This window comes from Podarcis muralis, chromosome Z (assembly GCF_964188315.1).
Source record: "Podarcis muralis chromosome Z, rPodMur119.hap1.1, whole genome shotgun sequence".
NCBI classification, from domain to species: Eukaryota; Metazoa; Chordata; class Lepidosauria; order Squamata; family Lacertidae; genus Podarcis; species Podarcis muralis.
This window is the reverse complement of record NC_135673.1, coordinates 23449543-23464363: the sequence shown is the minus strand read 5'-3', so window position 1 is coordinate 23464363 and position 14821 is coordinate 23449543. Positions and strand designations below refer to the sequence as shown.

At 43.2% G+C, this 14821-nt stretch overlaps 1 protein-coding gene across 13 annotated transcripts in view; it reads left to right on the top strand.

The window, feature by feature from the left end:
- ARHGEF9 (Cdc42 guanine nucleotide exchange factor 9) overlaps positions 1-14821 on the top strand; it is a 286157-nt gene that overhangs the window by 192436 nt on the left and 78900 nt on the right. The window contains exon 1 of one of the 13 annotated variants that reach the window (XM_028714594.2): positions 4416-4531. The exons of the other annotated variants lie outside the window; for them this stretch is intronic. The gene's annotated coding sequence lies outside the window, so the exon portion shown is untranslated. Of the gene's footprint in view, positions 1-4415; positions 4532-14821 lie in introns of those variants that run through there. 13 annotated transcript variants of the gene reach the window in all.

Sequence of the window (14821 nt, the reverse complement as noted above, 5' to 3'; positions counted from 1 at the left end):
TTGTAGGGCCTGCCTGGTGTTTTTGCATGAATAGAATGTGTGCTTTTATTTAAAATGCATCTCTGGGTTATTTGTGGGGCATAGGAATTCATTCATTTTCCCCCTTCAAAATATAGTCTGGCCCCCGACAAGGTCTGAGGGACAGTGGACCGGCACCGTGCTGAAAAAGTTTGCTGACCACTGATTTAGACGATCCATATCACAAACTAAAACTGCTTGAACTGTCATTTCTTCTACTGGGGGGACCCTTGACAAGGATTGCTTTGTCACAGCAGCCGCAGCCTATCAAAATTCCTTGGATCCTTTGGGGCAAGCCTAAGTGACAGGGCAAGGCAGGACAACAAAAACATGAACAATGGCTTGCATCACCCCAATCACCTTTCTACTTTCCCCCCATGTATGTGGATGTGTTGGTTTAAAAAATAAAATAAATAAATCAGCAGCTCTTTAATATAATGTTGCATTGTGAGCACAATTTCTTCTCTATCCAAAGTACTGCCCTCACAGTGCAGGGGGCAGTAGTCATCTTCAGGCACAGTGAACCCTGAGAGATGTCTTAGTTGGTAGAGCATGAGCATCTTAATCTCAGGGTCATGGGATCAAGCCCCACATTGGGCAAAAGATGTGTTTGTGTGTGTCCCTGCTTTACTATTGGGCAATCCAGGTGTGGTAAAGGGAATATGAGAATACTTTGACTTTCTCTGTGTGGCTGGTGACTTTACCTCAGTTACCTGTTTCCTCTTTGTTAAGGAAGGGCATTCCAGCTGTCCTTTATAGCTTTTGAAAATGGGGCAATGCAACTCCTGTGATCACTGCTGGCCATCAGAAAGGCAGAACAAATGGCAGTAGACTTTCCCTGGAAGCTTGGCAGCCACTAGTGTCAGGGTCATAAGCAAAGGGAGTCATCTATGAGTGTTAATATATGGACTCTGTCCAAGATGTATAAAGGAGCTGGGATCCTTAACTCTGAATATGCTGAAAAAGATTTTGAGGTTGATTGGTTAGCTAGCAATACAACTAATCTATCATGATGAGCACTTTGCGACTTACATGCTTTTGCATTTTCAGCCAGAAGCCTCTAAGATTCTTGGCAGATCTCAATGCAATGTGCCATTTCCTTTTCTTTTCAGATTGGGAAAACTTTGGCTTGGTCTCAACTGCTGACTCTCAATCTCAGATGGGCAACCTGTAGCCCATTTTAAGTAGATAGATCCCTGCTGCTGCATTATACCTAGTCTATTATTTTTCCTAAAAATGGCAGATACCTGTGGGAAGCCATATACCATAACTGTAACCATTCTTCATTTGATTTTTGTTTGTTTGTGTTTTGCCAGGATCTGTTATTTAGATGAAGATGCCTTCAAACATGGAGATTCCTTTTGACCGTCAAGGTTAATAACTACTGATAGGCTCAATTGCCATAAGTCTTCTGTTCCTTTAAAAAAACACACTGAACCATTGTCACACCTTCCTGCAGCGAGTTCTCTGAAGATTGAACAATCTCCCCTGTAGTTGCTCCTGAGTCAGGAAATAATTACTGTACAGCGGACGTGGGGAACTGGGTCCAGCCAGTGGGCTGGATCCTTAATGCCCTCCCCTGCATGAGGACCAACTTTAATAGGTGGGGGGACACACTTTTGAAGTCTATTTGCAGATGCAATTTGGATTTAAGCAATACTTGCAAATGGACAAAGTGAGCCCCTTTAGCTGCACTTAGGAGTTCCTAATGGGGAACTCATTAGTGCAGCCAATTTCAGTGGGGTTTGTTGTCAGCTGATCGGTGTTGTTAGCTAGCCGTGCTTGCAAAGGAGCAATTCCGAGCTTACATTAAGCTCTTGATTGTTCCTATGCAGCCATACCTGCCAAACACTTGGCATCATTAAAACACACACACACAAACACAAATTTTAATTCTTAAACCTAAATGATCAAAGCTGAAATTAACACGTTTGACACAAACTCCTACTGAACGTCAGGCATTTGAGCACAAGTTGTTTTCTGTTCTGCTGAGTTTCCTTTGGACAGAACAGGATGGGAGTAGCAAAACTGAGGAGAGCAGGTCCTACCTTTAAAGTCTAGGTTTAACTTTTGGTCTTTTAAAACAAACAAACAAAAAACATGACCCCAAATCTGTTCTGACAGTTTGTCACAATGGCTCAGACAGTGAATTCAGTCGTGAGGAAAACTAAACTATTTTGATAAAGGATCCAGTCAACTCACTTAAGTAGTTTCTGAATATCTGCTGTACTGACTTTGGTCTAGAATCACGGCTGGCAACTATTAAGTCTTACAGGCTCTAATCTGATTTCAGCAAAGGAGTGACTTGCCACCGACCAGTAAGAAACTGCTTTATATCAAGTCAGGCTGCTGGTCAATGTAGCTCAGTATTATCTACACCAGGCACCCTCAAAGTCGGCCCTCCAGATGTTTTGGGACTACGATTCCCATCATCCCTGACCACTGGTCCTGTTAGCTAGGGATGATGGGAGTTGTAGTCCCAAAACATCTGGAGGGCCGACTTTGGGGGTGCCTGGTCTACACTGACTGGCAGTGGCATTCCAGCATTTCAGACAGAGCCTAACTGGAGTTGCCAGGTATTGAACTAGGGACTTATGCCTGCAAGGCAGATGCTGTAACCACTGAGCTATGATGCTTCCCCCACTTGCTGATTCCTCCATGAGCTAAGTACAGGTAAAGCTCACTCTGGCCTCCTCTTTCTTGAAGGCTTTAGGAGAGCATAGCCTCCAACGTTCTTCAGAGGAAAATAGGGGCATTTCTCACGCCCCCCTTCAGCTGATCCCATTTTTGTCGTCCCCCTCACCGGAGACCATTTCTTATGGCCACCACCACCACAGCAAAAGGACACAGCACCCATGCTCTCCACCATCCTGAGAAAACCCCTTAATCCCAATTTTATTTTATTTGATTCTTTGGCAGATTTGCAAAAAGAAAAACAAAAACACCAATAAATAAATTTTAGAAAGGGGCAAGATTAGACATGGATGCACAAAGCATTTTAAAAAACCAAAAAACCCCATCAAGTTGACTTGTGCTCCATTCTCCCTTTCTTCCTGCCCCAGGCAGTCCTACCCTTAGAACTGGCATGTAATGCTGGGCTGGCCTTGGCAGTAGCAGCCTCTTCTCCTCCTCACCTGCTCTCCAGCAGCTGCTGCGAGTTGCCCAAGGGAGGAGGCTGGCAGCAGCAGCCATGGAGAGGCAACCAGATGACCCCTCATAGCTGCTGCTGCCGCTGCCACCACTGATATCACTTGGGACAAGTGCCGGCTTCTCCTTCTCAAGCTTAGCGTTGGTGGGGGAAATAGGGACATTCTGGGATCAAATCAGGAGCTGGGATGGCTGTCGTAATTTCGGGACTGTCTGTGGAAAATCGGGACACTTGGAGGGTATGGAAGAGCTCTCTCCTCACAAGTCTTAAGAGACTCGCTCCAATTTACCTTTAAAGCCCTATGCACTTTTGGATAGCAGACCCAGCTACCTGACGAAGCACTACCTTCCACAGAAGCTTTCACACACACAAAGGTCATATTTCGAGGCCTTCCTCCAGATGTCCCCATTTTATTTTTTTCTTGAGACAATGTACTGTATATAACATTTACTTTATTTTTTTAAGGAAAGTTTATGAATCAGGCCTCTAGGAAGACTTGCTTGCGTATATGGTTTTGGTTTCAGGTGGATAGTTATTTCCTCAAACCTTCACTGTTTTGTTGTTCTTTATTTTTGTTGTTTTTCTGTTCTCTGATTTTTCTGCATTTATTTACTTATTCATATAATGGCCTCCCTGGAAATAGTAATATTGATCAGATAGAAGTACACTGGTATCTCAGGTTAAGTACTTAATTTGTTCTGGAGGTCCGTACTTAACCTGAAACTGTTCTTAACCTGAAGCACCACATTAGCTAATGGGGCCTCCCACTGCTGCCGCTGGGCTGCTGCCGCACGATTTCTGTTCTCATCCTGAAGCAAAGTGCTTAACCTGAGGTACTATTTCTGGGTTAGCAGAGTGTGTAACCTGAAGCGTATGTAACCTGAAGCTTATGTAACCTGAGGTACCACTGTATAATAGATGATGATTAGATATATAGATGGAGATAGAGATAGAGATGGAGATAGAGATATTCATATCTATCTGTACTAATATTCACATGTCATATAGAAACAAGGTTCTGTGCACAAGCTTTGAAAGAGATTTGCTGAGTCCTTCCTGTGTTACAACTGGAGGAAAAAATAATATAATAGTCATAAAAAATATCTAATTTCTTTTATTTAGTTCTTGCAAGGGGGAGAAAAGGGAAGCACAATAATAAAATGCCTTTTCTATGACTGCAGGCAGAGAGGAAGGAGAATCTCGGGTTTGTTGAGCTGTGCAATGCATGCTGGGACTGAGGCTCACATTTCCTCTCTCTGTACATCCTGCCTTCAGAAGAAGCCCCTGTGGCGCTGCCTTTAATTTCCTTTTCATATAAATACTTAATACTCCTGTGTTCATGCTGCTGGGTGATCAGCTGTGAGGGTGAGATGCAAAAATGCACTTCTATTTTTATATCACATGCTAATGAGGCTTTGGCTCAGAATTGCCTGCTGCATGATTGGGTGCCAGCGAAGCAGAGAGGAGGCAGGCAGGGCAAATGGGCAAGGAGGAATACTAGGAAGATGGAGCACAGAAAACTGTCTTTTTCTAAGTCAGGCCATCAGTTCATTTAGAGCAGCGTTGCCTTCACTGACTGGCAGCAGCTCTCCAGGGTTTCAGGGAAAGGGCAGGGACTGAACCAGGAGCTTCGCTACCGAGACAGTCAGATGACATTCTAGTCCTTACTACCGTTGTTAAGAAACATTTGCATGTAGCTTGACAATAGTCTGGGTACGGGTTCTTGAAAAGGTGTATATTTGCAAATTCTGGTGCGATCTAACCTGACCCGCACCTCCTGGGCTCAGTGACAGCTACTGTCATGGGAACCCTCAAATCATGAGGCTACCTTCAGACTGCCCTCACTGTCAGATGCTGATGCTGTTCTTCTGTCTCAGTCATTGCAGCCAAGCTGAACTAGTGTACAAATATACAGTTGCAGATACTTCTAATCACAATGGTTGTTTGCTTCCCTATTCCACACTTGCCCCTGCTTGCCCCCCCCCCCCCACCTTGCTGGGGCAGAATGTGAGGCAGGTTGTTATTTGCCTATTTATTACCTGCCCTTCACCTTAAGGTCCCAGGGCGGCTTATAACATTAAAATTCAACATTGCTAACCTGTTGTAATATTTTCCCTCCCTGCTGCAAGAAAAGGTGGAGGGGGGGAAAGCCTCCAATTTAATAGCAAAATGCCTGTGTATGTGAGTCTGGTTTGAGAGTTTGCATAACATGGTTGGAGAGAAGTGCAGTCCTCTCTGTGTGCTTTGTACATGAAGGGGCCTGGCACTTTGGGGGATCTTCCATAGAAGCCTGCAGGGCAGGTACCATGTGCATACTCTTAAATCTTTATGAAGAGTAAATAAAAATGGCAGGTAGTAGTGCTGGTTCATTAGATAGAAAGTTGGTCCCAATGAAGGCATTACCCAACCATCTTTCAAATGGTGTGGGGAAAGCCATTATCACATCACCACCACAGGAATTAGGACAGTTGTGTATCTGCTACCAGTGTGAGAGTAGCAGTTTACACAAGCTGCATGTATGAACTGACAGCAGGCGTGCCAACTCCTAGGGGTGGAGGTGTTTTCGGACCCCTTCAGTATTGGCTGGCAGGGGGCCAGGCCCCCTCAGTATTGAGGGGGCGGGGGGGGGGGGCTGAGCATGGAGCTAAGCGTGGGGTGGTTCAGTGGCTGGCTCCTGCTGAGCGCGAGCAAGGAAGCAACACCACGCTGGGCTCCATGCTCAGCCTCCTCCCGACAATCTGACATATTGCACATGTGTTGCGCATTGCGCACTCGATGTCCCACAAACATGACATGTCCCCCTCGATCTTAGGTGCAAGATTGCACCTCTGACTGACAGGTATTTGCTTGTCTACCTTGCCTTCTTCTAGTGGAAGGCTGGTTTTAGTGATAAGTGGTACCAATAATTGGTGAATATGAACTATGTGCTGTGTTGCTTCTTCTATGAGACTCTTGAGGTTCCTACCACCATCTGGTATTTTTCAAAGCTGCTGAAATTCTCATATCTTTGGCAGATAATCACTATAACCTCCCACTCATCTATTATTGGCTTCTCCCAACTCCTGTTCTCCCTCCCTCCATCATCCATCTCCAGCATGCTACAGCCCTGGTATTATTATGATTATTATGATTATTATTATTATTGGTAGTCTGCAACTATCTTCCTTCCGCCATGCTTGTTGCTAATATCTGCCTTTCTTGCAGCAGGGAGATTTTATTCTTTTCACTCTGTTAAATATCAGCACAAAAGCAGGTAACCTGACAGGTATCTTACTCCCCTTTTAAAACGTCTGCCTTTCCCCTTCTCTATCTGCCTGCCCCCCTCTCTTACACACACACACACACACACACACACACACACACACACACCCTTTACCTGCCAAGATCCATCTACTTGTAGCTTAGATTATTGGCAGTCCCTTCAGGTATGGCAAATGAAAATGCTCCTTTGCCCTCCACTTATTGAAAAAAATGTTGGAAAGCAGGTGAGCACAAAATCCCTCCCCCACCTCATAGCACTGCCACGTTCCTCTGGGGTCTGTTCCTTCAAACAACAACATCCTCCTCAGAAGGAGTGGGGAAGAATCCTGGCCAAATCCAGAGTTCATCTTTACATGGAAGAGCTCTGTGCACATACAGCAGTACGTAAGCAGAATTTCTTACGTAGTTGGAGTGTGTGGACTTGGCAGGGGGCAGGGGAGCCAACTTGGCCCCCAGGTTATGGGTGCCCAGTGCGCTGATGTTATGACATCACGGACATGCCCCCGGCCTTGGAACCTGACTTCTGGTGGCATCTCACACACATCAGCGAGTTCCATCTGACTGTGGGGATGGCCTGTGTCTCAGTGGAAGAGCATTTGCTTTGCAAGAGGGATCTTATATTTATACAACAATGATAATTAGGGATGCATTGCAACAATCAGTGCAGCTCTCCATGTGTTGCCCTTCAGACATACCTTCTATTTTCTGTTCACATGGCTGGGTAAATGGTTTGGAGTACTCCAATATAGTCTTTTGGAGTGACTTCAGTTGTGGTTCCCTTGGAGTCCCATTGTACGAAACAGAACTTGCACTCTATTCTCTTTAAACCGTGGCACTTTGTGTTTTCAGTGCTCCTAAATGCTTAGCTTTGGAGCATACAGAACAACTCCTCAGAGGCCTTCCCATGTACCTAGAGTGACTGTCAGAGCCAACATTCAGTGGCTGACTCACCTTATTTCACTCTGATTGGCTCCAATCAGCTCAAAGGGTGAGAATACTTTTCAGTGGCTAAAAAGCTCCCATTTTGTTGCGCTAGATGGCTTTAGAATGCTGGAGACAGTGACCCTCTTGGGACCCTGCTGCAGAAATAGTAAATGTACGTTGACCCCTCATGACCCTGATTTTAGAAAGAAAAAAAGGGGGTGACAGAAAGAGAGATGGGAGAGAAGTGAGTGTGAAGAGAGAGGGGGGAGGTGTCAGAAAGACAGAGAAAAACAGGTGGGGGGGGAGTGTTGCACCTGCTTTTAGTTCTGGTCCCACCCACCACTGCCTTAAGCCCCACCCATGTTTCCAAAAGACCTTGGAGGTTGAAGGCCAGCAGAGAACCTGTCCACTGCTTTGCTCCCAGAAAAATGTCAGAATTAGTTGCCAATTTTGTACAGCTTTTGTTCTGTTAAAACCAATGAGGAAGGTTAACACCCAATCAAATGCATCAGAAGTAAATTGCTTCTTGATGATTCTGAGATTCGAAAAGAATTGCTTGCTGGCACCACATTGACAGTCTGGGGTTTCTTCTGGCATCCATTACGCTGTTCCTTGTTCCAAGACTCTGGAACAGTTGTATTTGTAAGGTCTTTGTTTCCCAGAGCTAAATAGCTTTGGCTGCATTGGAAGGCTGGATAATTAATATCCTGTCTAAGGATTCGTTTTCAGGACTGCTGTGTAAAGGCAACAAGGCCTTCAGTAAGGCCCCTTTTACTGAAGAAGATATATTTCCCGCAAATGATGGGGCTTTGTTGATTTATGCAAAACTAACATAGAAATGAGAATGGCGAGGCAGTAAGACAACTGGCTTTGCTTAATTCTAACTTTGGTGCGGGGCGGGGGGGGGGGAACCTTTACTGATGTGGGCTTCTTTCCCAGGAATATTGCGTGAGGTCTTTAACCCAGCAAAATCAACATTCCAACTCTTTCTCAGGTTCTCAGCTACTGTGCTCTTTTTCAGTATTCCATGATTGGAACTTTAAAATCAATAGTTTACAAGTGGGGGCCCCTCTTGACATGGAAACATTCTTTTTTCATCAGGCTTTAAATTATCTATGGCCTGTTTGGGTGGGTGGGATGTCTTAATTTCATTTTTTTAAAAAGCTAAAATGTCTTTTAGATTGGTTTTTTAAAAAAACTGGTTTTAATGTATGTCTGTGGTTTTTAATTAAAATATTGTAGGTTGCTTTAAGTTGCCATGGCAAAAAGGCAACTAATGCATTTTATTAATAATTATTAATTATTTTTTGGTTTGTGTATTTTAGTCTTACATTCTTTACAGGGGATGGATGGCTATGCCCATAGGGCATAGAGTCAAAAACTAGATGTGTAAGAAAGAGTATTGAAGATAACCTGTCTCAGAGGGAAATATTTAGAAAACTCCTAGTTGTAATAACAGTGATAGAACTAAAGTCTTCCGAAAGAAACTTAAAGCTACAATTCCTCCCCCACCCAAGAAACAGCTACATGTTCTCAGATGAAAATGTTAATTTTCCCATTTTCAATTAAAGTTTAATCCTCTGTATTATATTTTAATCATTGGTTGTGGAAGTGGTAATAAGTCATCATGAATTGTATAGGCAGTGCATCTAAACGTGGAGATGAAATATCTTCATTTCCCAGTAAGTAGCCACTGTGGTGCTCTCCAGATGTTCTTGCACTCCGAATTGCCAACAACTACAGCCAGCATGGCAAGTGGAGTGGTGGGCGTTGTCACCCAAAATATCTGGAAGGGTTGACACTGGCTACTCCTTTCTTAGTTGAATGGATGTGGGCTTTTTAAAGGTATGAGTGCATGAAGTGTAACTGAATATGCCTGTTAATATATGTATCCATGCATATAGTGCTTGCTGGTGGATATTAAGGCATGCATATTTTTCTTGCTTTGATCACTGTCATCTGCAAAATGTTACACACAGAGAGAGAGACACATATGAGAAAGAGAAATATGTATCTATATCTAATACACACACACACACACACACACACACACAGAGAGAGAGAGAGAGAGAGAGAGAGAGAGAGAGAGAGAGAGAGAGAACCCTTGCTAACATAATGAGATAATAATTTTAAAATAAATGGATATTAATTTACTGGAAGGTTTGAAAAAACAGTTCTCATCACCAATACCACTGGGTTTTCCATTCCCCTTTTCGTTCTGCTATAAACTTGTAAATTGTCACCCCTGAAATTTGCAAAAAGGTCAGCAAGCGTCTTGCTTTGCTCTGCTCCATTCCCAAAGGTTCTGAACATGAAAAGTAGCAAGCCCTAGTTCAGCTTTTCTTCAGACTTGCTATTTTGATGGGCTCTCTCCACAGACCTTTCAATTATTTATAGCAGTAAAGGGAAATAACGTGAAATGTAGGACCAGCGCTGGTGAATTTCTCACGCTTTTAACATTAGCCACAGCATTTCCCCTTGAGTTGAGGGCAGTAATTGCAGGAATACATTCTTCTGTAGTTACGGCAAATGGTTCCAACTTTTCTTAAAACTTAACCATCAAGTAGTCACAGTAGATGAGAAATTGTTTTCAAAATAATGTCAGTTCAATAAACTGTAGCCGTCTTTAAGGGCTTTTTTGAGGGGGCAGCGGCGTTTGTACGTGAACTCAGCCTCTTCCTCCACTGTGTCCAACCTCTGAATATTTATAGCTGTCTTTCAAACCTGGTGCCCTCCAGATATTGTTGGACTCCAACTCCCATCAGCCCCAGGCAGCATGGCCAATAGTTTGGTATGACGTTTGAAGAGCTGCAGGTTAGGGAAGGTCAGGCTGATTTACAGCATTACAGATGTTGGGGGTGGGATTCCCTCAGGCCTGAAAAGAGTGGCTTGAATCAAGTTTCTTTTAGGGAAGGTCTGCAACTCAGTGGTAGAACACATGCTTTGCCTGTAGAACTCTTGGGTTCAGTCCTCACTGGGAAAGATCCTGTCTTAAGACTTGGAGAGCCGCCACCAGTCAGCGTGTAGAGCAGCGGTGGGGGACCTGTGAGCCTCTAGATGTTTGCTAGACTACAGCTCCTATCACCCTAACCACTGGCCATGCTGGCTAGGGCCGACAGGAATCATCAAATAACATCTGGTGGCCCACCTGGTGTAGACAACACTGAGTTAGATGGCACAGTGGTGTAACTTAGTTCAAGGGAGATAAAGCTAGGAAAGACCCAGACTGAAACCCTGGGACCAACTGGCCTTGGTGTCTGGGGCTGATGGGAGTTGCTTTATCTTCTCTATGGTTAAACTGAACGGAGTTACCTAGGACTGGAAATTTTGAGATATCACCTGAAAGGGAAGTAGAGGAAGTCACTTGTCAAAAAAATAACAAGATAAATCCAACCAGCATTATCTTTATTATTACTACTACTTTGTAATCACAATTTCAAAGCAGTGATATAGATATATTTTCAATAATCTCCAATCTAACTAATTTCAAACAACTTTATATAAGGGCATAAAGTATGCAACACTTTAGCGGTATTATTAATAGCTACGACTGAAAAGCCCACTTAATCATTAAATCTTTTCTTTTGCCTGACTGTAAATCTTAATTTTTATGTGAGTTCACTCTTTCCATTACATTAAACAAAATATAATGAGCAGGAGGTTAAGCTTAAATAGATGTGCTCCTCCTCTTCTTCCTTTTTGATGGGTTTTGTTACATCTCCCCACCCTTCTGAAGTTTAGGTGCAAGTTAGGCAAAATGAAGGCTTATGTTGAGTTAACTTTGCTGATAGAATCTATGTTTAAAAACACTGTTTATGTCAACTTGACATTTAATAGATTGAAAAAGAAAATAGTGTCTGGAGGGCCACAGGCATCCCATGCCTAGTGTGGACAACACTGAGCCCAATGGTCCAATGGCGTGATTGTACAAGGCAACTTCCTGTGCTTCCTAAACTGTGCCAGGGCACTGCAAATTCATCGTGGAACAGTGTCCATAGGAGCATAGAGCTAAAAGGGACAAAAATGCAATTGAATCCCATCCATGCTCCATGGCAGAGCCCACTAGTGTTAGTACAGTAGAATAGTAGTAACCTGGACAACTTGTGTGGGAAAGTCCACAGGAAGACGGCACCTTGCCTGCCTTTTTCACACCATCATATATAGAGAGAAATAATCCACTGCAATTTTTAAAGTGGCATTTGTTTGTTTGTTTGTTTGTTTGTTTTTATTGATTCTCTGAGAATGTGAAGCTCCTAAACTGGGATAGTGGGGTAAGGAGATATTGACTTGGGTGCTTTACCCCCACTTTCCCAGTTTAAGAGCTTCATATTCTCAGAGAATCAGTAAAAACAAACAAACAAACAAACACCAATTTAAAAATTGCAGTGGATGATTTCTCGTAAGCAGTTATACCAGGAGGCCTTTTGTAATCCAGTTTTTGTAATCAGTTTTTGAAAGAGTTGGGGAGGACAACGCAAGCAAGGATAAAAAGACAAAGAGAAAGCAAAGTAAATATCTGATATATGTATTGATGTTACTCTCCCACTGCCACCACTTCCATATGTGCAGAGAGAAATGTTCCTTGTGGAACTCTCAGTTTGTTTATGCTGTAGTAGCAGTAGGAATAACTGTAGCATTTGTTATCTTTATACCATACCGCATAGAGAATAACTCCTGTGTGGTTTTTCCTGTGCCTACTAGTTTCGTGAACTGGATTTCGTTTCTGCTTTAAGTGATGTTCTGAATTTTGTTCATATTTTTAAGTCACGTTCTTTGTATATTTCTGTGGGGGGAAAACAATTAAAAGGGGGGAAACAGGAAAGCATTGTTAAAAACTATTGAAGAAGGCAGCGCTAATCTGCAATAATTTTAAATGGGGGCGAGGAAAGTTCACACCAGCCAAAAAAAGCAATGGAACTGATTCTGCACGTTCCCAGAATAGCATCCAGAGATGCAGGATGAGATGAAGATATTTGGGAAATGTGTGGATTATGAAAATGGCAAATGCAGCAAAATGAAGAATCAGGCAGTCACATGTGTGCTCCTGCTATCCGAAACTGCTCTGTCTGTTCATCTGTTCTGTCTTCTAAATAAAGGAAGGGCCACTGTTCACTGGTAGAGCAGCTGCTTTGCATGCAGAAGGCCTCAGGTTCAATCTCCATTCAGAAGGATCATGCAGGTCCACCGGTTGTGGAGATCCACTGCAGACAGAGTAGGCCAGCACCCTCCAAGTGTTTTGGTCCCTAACTGGTGTAACTACTAGTTAGAGATTAATGGAATGGCAGCACCAGGTTGGGGAAGGCCGAAGCAGACAAATAGTCTAACTTGATGTAAGGTAGATTCCTGCATAAATGATGGGTGGGAGAGTATTGCAGAGGGAAAACTGACTTAGGGAAAGGGATGGAACAGCCTGTCCTGCCTCCAGGCTATCAGAGTCGACGAGTCTTTAATTAATACATGCAAATAGGGGGTGGGGGAGGCCAAGCAATTTTTATTTATTTAATTCATTGCATTTATATGCCACCTTTCTTCCAAGGCATTTTACAATTTTAAAGGGCTTAAACTATTTATACATGTAAAGTTTAAAGTTGACTGGGGGCGAGCAGGGAAAGACAGTCCCTCCCTTGACCTTCTTCCTTCTCCCCAGCGGGCAAAGAAAATAAGGCTAAGAGCCTTCCCATTATGATTTATTCCTTTATTTAAAAGCATTTATAAATGGCTCATTAAAAAATAAAGTGGTGCGCAAAGTAAAACAATAAATGATATCATTAAAGCAAAAATCCAACATGAAGCCAGTGAAGCAATAACATAAAATCATATAATAACAGGAATTCGGGGAATTTTTGAAAAAAGAAAAGCAGGGTCTCATCTGATGGGTCAGAGAAGCTAAGGCAGAAAGATAAATCTTCGCACAAGAAATCTGAAGCAGGTGGTGGTTGCTGCTTCATTTACATGTAGAAAGAAGGGAATTGCATAATACAGGGGCAATAGTGGGAATTGCCTGTTTTCAGGTCACTGCCACATGATACTCTGTAGGGTTTGCCAGAAGCAGAATTTCCCCAGATAATCTTAGTGATATTATAGGTCTATATAGGGGCAGGCAGTACTTCAGATAAGCTGTAATTATCAATACTGTATTGTGATGCTGGGCATTTTGATAGCGTGCAAGAACTTTACAAACTGTCACACAAATGCATGTCTCTGAAAGAGGTGTGTGTGTGTGTGTGTGTGTGTGTGTGTGTGTGAGAGAGAGAGAGAGAGAGAGAGAGAGAGAGAGAGAGAGAGAGAGAGAGAGAACGAACACGTTAGGCTTCTCACTGAGCTATTCACTTTACTCCTGGGTCCTGCTAGCCATCATCCATTCCTCACCAGTTGCATGACACACCTGCAGTCCTGTTGACCAGTGTAACAATAGGATTAGGCAACAAATGAGAGGGACCAGCTTCTTCTGTGTTCTGATGTGTTGGAATATTTAAGTTAATTGTACAGAGTCCAGGTTGCAAGGTTGCAACACATCATAGCTGTCAACTTTCAGATTTGAAAATAAGGGATCAGCAGCCTCGAAAATAACGGATCAGCAGCCTCACCTGTTCCGGGGACAGTCTACAGGATATCTAATAATCCGGGATAGCAGTGGGAAACGGCGCTGGAATAAGGGAATTTCCTGCAAAAAAAGGGAAGGTTGACAGCTATGCAACACATGTGCAGACACATGACCATACTTGAGTTTGACTTGAGCACAGCTTGAAGGCACCTGCCTAAGCAATTCTTGATCTGCTCAGTGCCTGGATGGGAAGCACCAATTGGCTGCCTAGGGACTCCATCTTTGACACCTTGAGCTGTGTCATAAGAAGGTGGCATATTGATGTAATAAATAGATGCTGTGTAGTTCTTGTTGCAGTCTGATAAGCCCCCCCCCAATGTAATGGACACTTGTGGAATTCCATTTGAGAGGCCTGTAATAGAACAAGGCAAAAAGAGCTTGTAAATAAGTAATGGAAACTTCAGTTACGTTTTGTCTTTTGCGGCTGGAGACTTTCTACACAGTTCAAAAGCAGTAAGTGCAAAGCAAGAAGAGAGGGAAAGAATCGTAGCAGGGAGATGGGCTTCAGTAAAGTGACTTGGAAGGAGACCAGAGACTTATTTCAGAACAAAGATTTCTTCACAGCCAGCCAGTTCCAGCAAAGGATTCAAATGAAAGGTCTTTATTACTGAGGGAATGATTACAAGTTACAAGGAGGGGCACTTGTAACCATAGAGCTCAGCTGGCATGGCATTCCCTTCCTAGTATGCATCGTAAAATAAGGATACATTAATTATATTTCTGTGTGCATAAAATTGTGTTTCATTTTCGTGGGCCCTTCCACCCCAGTGAGCCAGCCTCAGTAAGACTTATGCTTGCCTAGTCTACTTCATATTTAGTCAGCGGTAGGGATGGATGGATCCACCTATTTTGATGTTGGAGCTCAG